The 14,069-nt window shown below is 38.6% G+C and overlaps 1 pseudogene; it reads right to left on the minus strand.

Moving 5' to 3' along the window:
• Positions 1-11,112: 11,112 nt before the first annotated feature.
• LOC143563892 (scarecrow-like protein 30 pseudogene) lies at positions 11,113-13,157 on the minus strand (annotated as a pseudogene).
• Positions 13,158-14,069: the final 912 nt, after the last annotated feature.

The raw sequence follows: 14,069 nt of genomic DNA on the forward strand, positions 1-14,069 counted from the left end.
ACTCTCGATGGTCATGTCCTCTAAGGTTTAAAGGTTTTCACCTTTCTTATAAATAGAGTTTCTACACTCTCGCCAGGAGCGCACGTTATCCAACGTATGGTCCGGGGCAGCGGGACCAGTACAAGCTTAGTGGCTGACAATTTCGTTGCTTTCGGATATATGGAGGATCCTATGATATATGGTAGACGTACCATTTCCTAAGGTTTTAGGGGTTTCACCTATTCCCAAGGGCCTTGTCGCCGGTATTAATTCTAAGGTTTTAGGGGTTTTCACCTCTTCTCAAGGGCCATGTCGCCAGTTTAACACCAAATTATTATTGGGCTTGTCCCCAGAATATTTGTTGGGCTTGTCCCCAGTTTATTATTTGGGCTTGTCCCCAGAATATTTGTTGGGCTTGTCCCCAGTTTATTATTTGGGCTTGTCCCCAGATTATTATTGGGCTTGTCCCCGGAATATTTGTTGGGCTTGTCCCCAGTTTATTATTTGTGCTTGTCCCCAGCTTAATGGGTTTGATCCCGATTAACATTATGAAATATTTGCAACAGAATCACTAAGTTGTCTACGAAGATCAAACACATAAGGATCCCGAATCCTAAAACTATCCTTCAAGGATCGTTGAGAATTCAACATTTCTGGTAACTTAGGTCTATCTAGACCTTCTGGTATGATCTCCATTAATTAACCTTTATATTTATCTCAATGATTTTAAACATATCAGTTTAGAAGGCTATTCCTATAAAATTGTTTTATAATTGGTTAATCTGTTTTAAGGATACTTTATCCTAGAATTTACCCTTTGAAAGAATTCTCTTATGAAATTTTTATCAATTATTAAAGATATGATTTCCTACTGTTTATTTTTTGAGGATATTTTATCCTAAAAGATTTTCTTAAGGATCTTTTATCTTATACGTCTTTTACTTAAAATTATTTTTCAAACTATCAATAATGCTAAACTTATATTTAACAAGTATTTGAAAATAAATAAACAAATAGATAGTCAAAAGATTTATATATAAACTAGAATAAGCCCCAAGAACTTATCCAAAATTACCTAACCCGGACTTCACCATACGAAAAGATGGACCATCCATCCGGGTTAAGTAGGAGTTACTAATAGTTCATAAAGTGCAGGAAATTAAAAACAGGGGCAACAAAGGCTTCATCCCCACAATCAGAGGATCCCTCCACCTTTGTCACCCCCGCCAATTGTCTTAAGGATCATAGATCCTTCATCCTAGAAACTATTGTTTATTACAGACCATAATACTTGTTCATAAAAACACAATAAAAGCAAAATATAAACGGGCTTAGGCCTTGTCTTTCGTATCCTTCACCGCCCGTTCATATGGTTGTCTTCACCTCCACCAGTGCCTTGTTTCCACCTTCAGCTTCATTCAGATCCTTCACACCGCTTGTTCCTGCTTCGCCCACTTCAACCATTATAGCTTCAGTGTCATCCTCGCCTCGACCAAGGCTTGCTTCCATTCTTTAATCTCCCATGAAGACTTATCGAAAGAAGGATCATTGGCTTCGGTGAACATTTTGATTCTAGCCTCAAGGATCGACTTGGCTGCCCATAATTTTGCTTCCTCGGAAACCCAGTTGATTTCATCCCACATCTGGACGGCCAAAGCAACAACATGTGCCTCTATCTCTCTTTTCTCTTTGGTCATCTTCGAAAGAGCCTTCTCCTTAGAAGCAACCGTTGATCTCAGTGTAGCAAGAGTCTTTTCATGATCAGCAACAGTTTTCTCATAGTGGTATCGAGCAGAATCTATGGCCTGCGGATGGAGTTGGAATAAGCTTGGCAAGATGCTTGAATAATAAGAATTAACAAAGATAAAGGATCCTTATAGTAAAAAGCATGTCCAGAATCTGCTTTTCGGCATCAAAGGGATTCTCCGAGTCTGAACTCCTCTTTCTCTTGGACCCGGACTTTGCTCGAGTTGTGATCAGGCGAGGCTCGGATGTAGGGGTAGATTTCAAAGTCTTCTTCTTGGATCTAGTGACATAAACCTCTTCGCTCTATCTTCAACTCCTGGAAGATCAGCCAACAATTCGAAATTTTCAACTGCACAAGTGATAAAAACTATTAGAAGAAGCATAGAATATCCTGCCTTGGTAACCTAAGGATCCTGGATCCTACCCTTTGGTATCCACTTTTTGGGAAGATTAGTTCCACCCTGAATAGAATCTCGTCTTACGAAGAAAAATTGATTTTTCCAAAGGGTACTATTAAGGGTGACTTTGGAAATGGGATTTTCCTGGTGAGGTTTAGATTTAAAGACAAAGCGTTGGGAACCCTAGGTAACAAGATTGTATTGATACGCTAATTCAGCTAAGCCGAACTCGACTCCTTCCTCTACGATAATCCTTTCTATGGTATGAAGGACTCTCCACAACATTGGCGTGGCCTGGATATAAAAAATTCCCGCCCAATTGAAGAACCTTTGTGTAAAACTGGGAAAAGGATACTTATAACCGATGAGAAACGGTTGGGCCGGGAAGCAAACCCAGTTTTTCGAAATGCTGTCACTGCGAGCTGCAGGATCGAAGGTTCAAAAAATTGTGTCCGCTGGAAAATGTGATCGGATTTCATCGATATCCGAATCTGTGAATTTACATATTTCGGAGGAAGGTGATTGAAGGATATTTTGTGAATAAAGGTCATCATGGTAAAAAAACGAGGAGGAGGAAGATGTAGAAGCAGTTGACATGTTGAAGGAAGATTAACGAAAAGAAAGAAATATACCTGAGAGACGCTTGGATATGTGGTTATAAGAATATTATATTTATCATATATATAGGCGGCGCGTAACTATGGTTTGTGAATATCAACCGCCCGACGCAGGTCTAATCATCTACTATTTTGCAGGATTTCAAATTTCAAAATGACAGCTGTGCTCCACTGTCACCCGCCATTTTGGGGGCAATTGTTAGGCCACGATTTTTATACTGAGGATCCTTTATCCTTGACTGTCTTATGGATAGTTTATCCTTGAAATATACATCAGGATATAAAGGATCGACGATCCTCGGTATTGTTTGTTTACTAATGATTGCGTTTAGTATGGTGATGTGTTAGACATGTATATCAACTGTAAGACGAACTTGCATCAATTATCCTCACAAGACAACCTTTAGCTGGAGCATGGATCCAGGATCCTAATTCAACATAGCTGATTCGGGACGAACTCTCTAGAAGATTGACGTTTAAATAATAACAACGGTATCTAGACTTGGTCTACCGCTTTGTTTGCTAGTGAGTGACTATTAGCACGTGGTCAAAGAGCACGTTGGTGAAGAATGGAAGACTAGCGGATTTATAGGGCAAAGTTGTTAAGTTTGTTAATTACTTTTTCCTTATATATTTGAGTATGATCGAGCTAGAAACACACATGTACTTACACACACACTAGAGCAGAACTAAACACTCTCTCTATTCACTAGCTTTCGTTGTAATCTCAATCATAAACTCCACAAACACTTGTAATCCCTTTTTGTTAATCAATAAACTCGATGGTGATAGTTTTCACCGTCCGGGGGTTTTTTGTGCCGGAGACCACGATAATCATATACTCACCGACCAAAGGTTACCTTGTTGATCATTGACTAAAGTAATCCGACCAAAGATTATCTTGTTAATCCTTGACCGGAGTTATTTTACCAACGATTACCTCGATAAGTTTTGACCGAAGTAAGACTATCGTGATTAAGGGCTTTTTCCCTTGTGATCAAACCATTGTTTTCACTGATATTACGCTCATACACTTGTCATTATCGCATTAGCACCTTACCTCACATAACAGATTTGGATACTTGATCCTTAGCTGATTTTTGTCCAAAACAACAATGGCTCGCAATTCATCGGCAAGAGAACAACTAACTTCTGTGCCAGTTGGGGAATCAAGATGATCACCTCAACACCCGTCCATCCTCAGGCTAACGGTCAGGCCGAGTCAAGCAACAAAATCATTATCAATAACCTGAAGAAAAAATTGGGGTCTAAGAAAGGAAAGTGGGCCAAGGAACTACCTTTTGTTCTTTGGGCAGATAGAACCACTTCAAAGAATGCTACTGGTCAGACTCCTTTCTCATTGGTATTTGGAGCTGAAGCAGTTATCCGACAGAGATGGTTATCCCTACAGCTAGAGACAGTCATCAAAATCCCAAAGATAGTACTCAGAGTCTACTTGAAGATCTAGATGCAGTATAAGAACTCAGGGATTTAGCAAAAATCAGAATGGCCTCTTATCAGCAGAAAATAGCAAAGTCCTACAACAAGAATATCAGGGTTCGTAGATTTCAAAAGGGGATTTGGTTCTCCGAAAAGCCTTTCAGAATACTACAAATCCTGCAGATGGAAAGCTTGCACCAAAGTGGGAAGGTTCTTACTTGATTGAGTCAGAAGCAGGAAAGAGGGCATACAGATTTTCTACTTTGGATGGTGACTTATTACCAAGGGCTTGGAATGATATCCACCTCAAAAAATATTTTATGTAAGAGTTCTATCCCGAGGATAATTGCTATTTCCAGAAATTTAACAGTAATGTTAAACAACTAAGGTATGTCTTCGAACTTATATTTTTATTCATCTTCAATATTATTATTCTTTTATCATAGTACTGACTTAAGCATCGGAGGGGTGTTAGCCTTGAGGGGTGTTAGCAAGGCTAACACCCACCCCTCACTTAGAGTTGAATGTTTTGTAGCTTGAAGACATGTGGTATCCCCACATGGAATGAAGTTAACTTGGGCCTTGTCGCTAGTATATATAGGCCTTATCGCCAGTTTTTTCGGCCTTTTTCGCCAGTTAAGGTATTATTTAATGCCTTCTAAGGTTTAAGGGGTTTCACCTCTTCTTAAGATCGCCTGTAGCGCACGTTTATTCAGTCGTAGTTCGAGAGGCGGGGCCAGCACATGAAATATAGTGACTTGTTACCTCGTTATCCTCAGCTATTGGTTTGAATCCCAAGGTTTAAGGGGTTTTCACCTCTTCTTAAGATCGCCTGTAGCGCACTATTATTCAGCCGTAGTTTGAGAGACGGGGCCAGCACATGAAATATAGTGACTTGTTACCTCGTTATCCTCAGCTATTAGTTTGAATCTCAAGATTATGGTAGACGTACCATTTCCTAAGGTTTAAGGGGCTTTCACCTCTTCTAAGGGCCTTGTCGCCAGTATAGGCCTTGTCGCCAGGTTGTTTAGGCCTTGTCGCCAGAATTTCTGAAATTATTTTCAGGATAATATTGCAGGCCTATCAGTATATCCTTATTATTGGAGGAACATCCTGAAAGGTAATCTTGTTACGAGGATGAAATGGTCTATCAGTATATCCTAATGATTGGAGGAACATCCTGAAAGGTAATCTTGTTACAAGGACGAAATGGTCTATACCTTATCAAAGTTGATTGCTATATGATTCTGGTATGACTTCCTATTTGTGAATATTCTATATTTCCTACTACTTGCCTTATTTACAAAATGAATTTTATGACTTCGTGTTGGTTTATTGAATTAAACCTAATTTGTTAAGAAACCTCACCTAGATTTCTAAATCCTAATGAAATCAATTTTATTTTGAGGATTTTATAACAACAACAGGGATTTCGAAGGAATGATCTATTCTCGTAATGATGTCAACTTTAGTCGGTGCTAAAACATAAAATTTTGGTGCTATATGGAAAACAGTTTATCGTTAGAAAATTTAACAGCTGAAATTGATAAAAACAGTTGTCAAATTTTGGGGACAGTTGTTAGGGCCCAAATTTTATATTCGGATCTGTGGTCAGTTCAGGATCCTGGATCAGCTTAGGATCCTAAATATGCTCGGGATCCCGAATATGTTCAGGATTCTCAGATAAGTTTAGTATCCTGAGTATTAATGCTAATAAATAGATATTTCTCTCTTGGTGTTGATTTATAATTACAGATATTAATTGTTGATTTAATCCATGCAAAATACACGGTTGGTGGTTACATAAAACGTGTGGAATGAGTTATAACCGCTGGCATTAAAGGCCAAGTAATGGTTAATGGTCAAATATTGACTATTATGCTGAAATCTCACACTTATAGTTAATATTAGCATGTGTGGGACCACGTTGGATGAGTAACTCCCAAAAGAATCGGTCAAAGACGTGGGATGAACATTGAAGAACGTGGATAGACTCAAAAGGAGAGTTCCCCAACGGCTATATTGGAATACTCTTTCAGTTCCGGGATACTCGGAGGGTTAGTTAGGGATTTCAGCCTATCCTGCCGACACAAGTATTCTGAGGATTATACTTCGGGATATCCAACTGTCCTTTATTGTTCTATTTGTTTTACAGATAAGACCGTGTGTTTAATATGCTAATATGAACTTGGGTTTGCAACGGCTAGTGCTTAGACTTCGTCAAATTAAACGTGGGTAGCAAGGGATAAGTGGAAGACTTAGTCTAGGGTTTCCGGATTTCTCGGAATATCTATTGTAACTTTTTCTTATTCAAACGAGCTGATAGATACGTTTAGAATACACCCTCTCACGACTTAGCTACTAGCAATCACTGTAAACACTTAAGCACTCATTATTCTATCAGCTCCACCACTTGTAATCATCTTTTTGTCATTAATAAAGTTGACGGTGATAGTTTTCACCGTCCGGGGGGTTTTTTGTGCCGGAGATTATCATAATCACATACCAATCCGACCAAAGATTACGTTCTTAATCTTCGACCGAAGCAATTCGACCAAAGATTACGTTGTTAATTTTTGACCGAAGTAAGATTATCATAATCAAGGGTTTTTCCCTCGTAATCACATCGTTGTGTTCAATCTTTTTATCACCAAGCACTCCACCTCACGCACTAATTTGATCAAAAGTTGCTTTGCTAATTTTTGACCGAAACAAAACTAAACCATTAAACTTATTAGAAATGCATGTTTACCAGATTTATAGCACAAATTCATCAGTTTGGGTCAGAGTTAAATGCCTGTATATAATGATAGCGATTAATGAAAACATTGGCCTAGAAAATTACTTAAAACTCATTATTTTCGGTCATTTTTTGTTCAGCCTATAAATTTCAATCCGAATATATGGCTGAATATATATATATGTGTGTGTATATATAACCAACCGAATCAATACAAAAATCCAAAACCAGTCGATTCTCTGTTTTAGTGGTGATTCGTTTTGAGCCCATACGACATCCACACCCCTATTTGGTGGGCACAATGTCGCCAGTAGTACAAAAAGTAAAAAAAAGAAAATCTTATATTTTGTAATACTATTATGATCATTTCTATATAACGTCATATTAATAATTTAGCTATAATCAGTATGCAAAAGTCATGCAAGTACTGTTCGATACTTGGGCATAAAGGGTTTTTGGTCTAAATTGATTTCTTTAATTCGAGGTTGAATGGTGTCGTTGCGAAGGCTAGTTTTAATCAATGGTAACCCGTAGTCATGATTTCAATTGTAAGGGAGCTTGCGACAAGGAGACCACCTGTCTCATTTTCTTTTCGTTTTAGTGGTGGAAGGGTTACACTAAGTCTTTGATATATTGGTTGGTGGGGAGCTTTCATTAGGAATGATAAGGTTACCTTGTATTTATTCTAAGCGGATGATGTTATTATCATGGAGAACTAGCTGGGCCGGCTTCGATTGACGAATTTTTTTAGCCATAAAAAAACATTTTGTTAGGTTTAAACAATTTAATTTTAAATGGCTTACTTGATTATGATTTGAGTTGTGTAAAAAACTTTTGTATAAAAATAAACTTAAAATTGTCTCAAATACGACTAGAACACACAACCTTTTAGTTAAATGTCATACCCCTTTACCACTAGACCAAACTAGTGGTTATGTAATTGTGTTGAAACATTGATTATATATACATTTTTTGGTGAAAATATATATAATTTTTTGACAGAATTACAAATTTTGTCCTTTAAAAAAAGCCAAAAACCGGTTCGTGTCCTTTTCTAAGTTTCCTTGCAGGCGGTGTACTTTAAACTTTTTTTTTCTACACGTTATGTCCTTTACGCTAACTGGGTTAGAAAAACTCAGTTAAATGCCCTCACGTGAGACGCATGTGAGGGCATTTTTGTCTTTTCACCACCTGCAACTCCTTCCTTCTCTTCCTCTTCCTCCCTCGACGCTTAACCCCCTCAGGCTCCATTTCCCCCAACCGATTCAGATCCAAATTCAATCAAAACCTAATCCAATCAACAATGACATCACTTATACATTTTCACAGATCCCAAACATAAATCAATGGTTCATAAACAACAAGAAACACTCAAAATCCAACCTTTAACAAAAATCAAAAACACCCAGATTGCAAACGACCCAGAACAAACGACCCAGAAACAATAAAGATCCAAGCTTTAACAAAAATCAAGAACACCCGTAAAGATCCAAGCTTTAACAAACAAAAATCAATAACACCCAGATGAAATTGACCCACAAAGATTAAATCGAATGGTAACCTAAAACGATGCATAAATCGATCGATGTAGAAATTGAATCGTACCTTATGAAGAACAGTTAGCCGCCGGTAATAGATCTACGGCGGTTGTATGGCGGTGGTGATGATGGAATGGGAGGTACAGGCGGAGCGTTTTTCCGGTGGGCTCTCCGGCTGCCGGAAAACGGCGCCGACTCGGAAGCTGAGGTTGTATGGCGGCGGACGTTGAAGCGGCGTTGAGGGAGGTTGGTGTGGTACTGGCGGTGGAGGCGGCTGTTGGAGGTTGGTGGTGGGAGGAGGCGGCGGGAGAGGAAGAGGAGAGGTGGCCGGAATTTATGGCTTAGAGAGAAAGAAGAGAGAAAGAAAAGAAAATATATATAATATATTCCCCTGTTAAAATTACAATTATGCCCATCACATGTCTGGCACATGTCATACTTAACTGACTTTTTCTAACCCAGTTAGCGTAAAGGACAAAACTTGTAGGAAAAAAAAGTTTAAAGGACACCGCCTGCAAGGAAAGGACACGAACCGTAATTTGGCTTTTTTTAAAGGACAAAATTTGTAATTGGGTCTAATTTTTTTTGAAAAAAAAAATCCGGACCTAGCGGGGTGTCGGGCCTGTGGCCGTCGACTACCCCGCCAAGCCTTTAGGCCGGCCCTGAGAACTAGTCGGAGATCAATATGTCCAATATTGTTAGAGCGCTTAGTCGTGTTTACTTACATCATGCTTGAAGTTAATTTCTTATACCGATGAAAATTAAAAGTTTGTTGAAACAAACACATGCATTTTTTCTTAGCTATAAAAATAAACAACTCAGACTAAAAAGATAAACAACACCGTGTCCGCTTTTAACACGCTTGATTTATGTTAATAGAGATCATCGATTGATTCCGTATATTAACACACCAGTGTTGATGCGGGTTTACAATCTACCATGTTTGCACGCTCGAGTATTTCTTTAGCATATGAACTTTTAGATAAGAAAAGACCACCTTTATGACGGGTAACGTTGATTCCGAGAAAGTGATGCAAAGATCCTAGATCCGACATTTTAAATTCGGTTGACAGGGAACGATACATGTTGAAGTAGTTTCTTATTAAAGGCCGTTAAAATAATGTCATCGACATATAATAAATGATATGCCATGTCATTACCCGTTTTGTAAACGAAGAGTGAGGTGTCACCTACAGTGCTTTTAAAACCACACTTGAGCAAATAAGTTGGAAATCGATCGTACCATGTTTGCGATGCCTGTTTCAAATCATATAAAGATTTAGCTAACCTGCACACATGGTTAGGAAAACGTTGATCTGTAAAACCCGGGGATCGTAGGGGTAAAATCGTACTTCCAGCTTTCGTATTGAAAGTGTCACATAAAAATTACAAAAGATCCACTTTTTTCAATCCTTCAACAGTGTACACTAAAAGTCTAAATGCACACCAATACCGATAGTCTCAGGTATAGTTTGACATTCATAAGCTGGTCAAACAATTAGCTTTATGACAATATGGTGTTTTGTTTGTTAATAACTTTTTTATATAAGGTTTGAATGTTATGTGATGGGACACTGTCTCGACTCTTCTTGATTTATAAAATATTCAGAATTGGATGCTTCCAGGAAATTGAGACTTACTATGAGAATGGACCAGGTTCAGTGATTTTATAAAGTGCAACATGATTTTGATGCTGTAAACAATATAAATTACTTTTGTGGAAAATGACAGCCACTAGATTAATCATAAAGCTAAACACTAGTCAAGTTTTGCCTAATAGTAATTAAAGTTTTTTTTAATCATTACATTAAAGTCTTAAGTTTTTAAATATTTATTGTTCTTTAAAAATCACGTCAATATTGTTTGGTTGTGAAATCTTTTATAAATGTTAAAATTAAGTTTTGTTAAAGTGGCAACTGTAAAGAAAAAAATTCACTATATGCTAATTGAGTTTGTTTTATTAATTTGTGATAATTTTTACAATTACTTAAGGGGGGAGGGGTGGTTCATTTCTCATCACACACCACCACCAATGGTGGTGTGCCATATCACTAACTTCAAATCCATCATGTGATGGATTTTACAAGGGGTAGTGTTCATTTCTAATCACACACTTTCCAACGGTTCCTCCATCCTCAACGGATACATCCAACGGCTCCCTCCTAGATTTTCACCCCATCACTTGCGTGTTGGCCATCACGCAACACTCCCCATCACGCTTGACAAAATGACCGCCGCGGTGTGCTAAGAGCCATCACGCGTGATGGATGGCTTATCACGGGGTGCCCCGTCCCCCTAATAAGTTAATTTGAGAGGTTTTTATAGCTACCAAAAAGCATGAATGATATGGTTTAATAACTTGAGTGGTTTTGGTAGTTATAAAAAGGTTTGAATGATTTTTATTATTGGAAGAAAACAATTTATTTCTTTATGATTTTAAACTTGGTCAAAGTCAAACTATATACTTTTACCTTAGAATTGTCTCATTTTAAAATTCTAGTACTGCTTGATAAACCATTCGGTTACACTTAAGTTGTCCCCATGTTCTATAAGATGACAAGATAGAAAGTAAACACATACATGGTATGGATTTTGAGATGATATTGTGATGTCACTAATATGAGTATCCAAATACTTAATAAAAGATTTTGAACATGATTCATACTCAAATTAAATATAAAAAAATAAACACATGAAGAATATTAAAAATGCAAGCAACTAGGGACTATTGTTCTACATTATTCATGCAGGCTTCCACAAAGAACATGCAAAAAGCACTCTTCCCTTCCAACCTTGTAACATCCATTTACCATCTTCATCCACAAGAAAATCTTTATGATAACTTGACCTCACCTTACTCTTCACTTCCTCCACTTTATCTCGGTACAACGGGACCTGTTTGAACCCGGCCCGAACATTCCTCGACTGCCACTGCTTATACGACTCAGGCCTCTCGACCCGAGTGGTCCCCTCACATGCCACCACATTCATCACTTGCCTCCCAAACACTTCTTGCTCATACAACATCCTCTCTTTACTCTCCCGGGCCGCCGTGTGGTCAAATATGTCAAACATGGTTGAGAAATGAAAAAGAGCCTCCCTAAACCTGTTTAGCAAAAACGGGGCGTTGTGGGTCCCGTTGAGGACCCCGAGGACAAACATGTCCGGGTTGATCTGTCTGATCAACTGCAAAACAGCATCCCTAGGGCTGCTCTCTATAACTGTCTCGTCCAGAATATTATGCATCCGGTTGACCGAGTTGACCACAGTTAACTCGGTCCTATCAATGCTCAAATCATCAATTGTTATCTCGTCCCATCTCTTCGCTACCCCGGTGTACTTAAACGGCACGTTAAACCGCTTACAAAATTTCGCAAGGCGTTTACCGGTTTCTTGAATCCGCTCTGCGGGCCGGTACCCGGGCTGTGGAAGATCAATACCCGTGATGTGGAGCATGGGAGGCCCGCCGGGCCTCGTGGATAAATTTTTTATAAAACATGGCCATTGGAACCCGTATAAGATCCCGAAATCGATAATGTGAAGCTTATCAGCTCCTCTGGATAGCTTCTCAATCGACCCGTTTGCTAAAATATTCGACATTCGGTGAAACGGGCACGCCATTAAGTAGGAATGATAAGCTTTTAAGATTTGGGCTGCTGATATTTTCTTCATATTTGATGCTCGGTAAACTTCGGCCCCAATCCCAGCTAACCGGGCGTCAATCGCTGTCACGAAGTAATAAGCCAATCGTTCGTTTGAATCGCCATTCGGGCTACAATGCAGCTTGATTTTGCTCACTAATTCACAAACCAAACTCGGATTATCATTCGAGATTGCCTGAGCACATTGAGTTAACAAATCCCTTAAATCAACCATGATTTCTTGAGTGATAATGTTCTTCTTCCCTCGTGGTCTTCCTCTTTTCGTTGTTGATTCAGTCGGACTGTACTGTTGTGGTTCGTGATCATACAGCAGCAAGTCTTCATCATACGGGTCGGGCTGGTCCGATTCTATGTCCAAAACAGTTGCCATTTTCGTTTCTCGGTCTTCTTCTCGATCCGGGCTTCGTTTTCTGTTGTAACCACAGTTTCCAATTGTGTCTCCCACTAAATAATCCGGCGAATCAGCCGCCGGATTGTCAACGAGAACGTCGTATAATGACTTCTCCGTCGCTTGTAGAGACAAGCACTCGTTCAACATACAGGGTTTCTCCTGTAAGTCATCTTCCTCCATCAACATTTGAGTAAGGTACTTCAGGACGGAATCGTAGTGGTCCTGGCTGTCAGGACCACTATCACCATCGCAGCAGTCAGCTACCACTGACGCGCTGCATGGAAAATCATTGTTAGTGGTAGCTGACTGCGATGGGTCTATTGGGAAGCCATCGCCGTCCATAACATTTGAAGATGTTGTGGACGGCGCTGGCTCTTGGTAATGCATGGATGGGGGGTAAATACCCGAGTGGGTTGCTTGGGTCGGGTCAAAGGTGGCTGTGTGGTGGTTATAACTGTTGATGAAGTTGTTCATGGCAATTGCATAGATAGTATCCATACGAAGTGTGAAAGCGTATGAAACAGAACATGATGGTTTCATGGGTTAATATAGAGGACGAGGTTATGTTTTTTTGCTTTATCCAAAGGAAAAATGTACAAATTTTAATGCATAAGTACAAGTGGTTATTGGGTGGTTGGTTAACTTTTGGAAGCTGGCGGTGTGGAAGGTTATGGAATAATTGTTTGTAAAATATAAAAAGAACGAAGGTTCTTGGAAGTGTAGTGGATGATGAATATTAGCCACCTTGATAATAATACTGGTGACCGGGTGGTCCGGTGAGGGTGAGGTTCAGGTAAAGGAAGGTTCAAGGGAAGGTGGTGAGTTGAGCCAAGTTGGAATTGTCATTTGACTGAATAATATTAGACACATGATAGATGTTGATATCAAGAAAATCACAATTGTTAATAGTGGTTAGAGTTGAATAATTACAATTCAACAATTAACAATATGATATGTGGGGATGGATAAGGCGAGAAGTGATATTACATCGAGAAGTGCGAGAAATGAATGTATAACTCCATTAATTCTTTACTTCACTCTCTTTCATATGATGTTACATACATATATGTAGGTTGGTTGTATTTATGTCTTAATCACACATTCAAACCTACTTACAAACATATAAATGTACCGAGCCACATTCAAACCTATGTACCTACACACATACAAACATACGTACACATATACAAACATACGTACCTACACACATACATATGCACCTACACATAAGAAATGGAGTGAAATTAAGGATTAATGGAGTTACACTTTCACTTCTCGCTGTAAAAAAACTTCTGAAATAATCCAATACCTATGATATGTAAAGAATTTATTATCAGTCAATAAATGATTAGGATTTCTGTAAATTACTTATACGTTTATATTTATTATTATCACCTGTTCCTTAAATCCATGACTACACGCAAACTGGTATTAGTGTATCGAGTGTGATGTAATTTAAATAGAAAATAGTAAGTCTAGACACTTGTAAACGGTGCTAAACAGATTATATTGTTAAATACAATTTTTTGTTTGACTAATATGAATTTTTATTTAAAAA

Source organism: Bidens hawaiensis, unplaced genomic scaffold (assembly GCF_021521415.1).
Source record: "Bidens hawaiensis isolate Kalapana, Puna unplaced genomic scaffold, B.hawaiensis_p1.1 tig00021582_1, whole genome shotgun sequence".
Lineage (NCBI taxonomy): Eukaryota > Viridiplantae > Streptophyta > Magnoliopsida > Asterales > Asteraceae > Bidens > Bidens hawaiensis.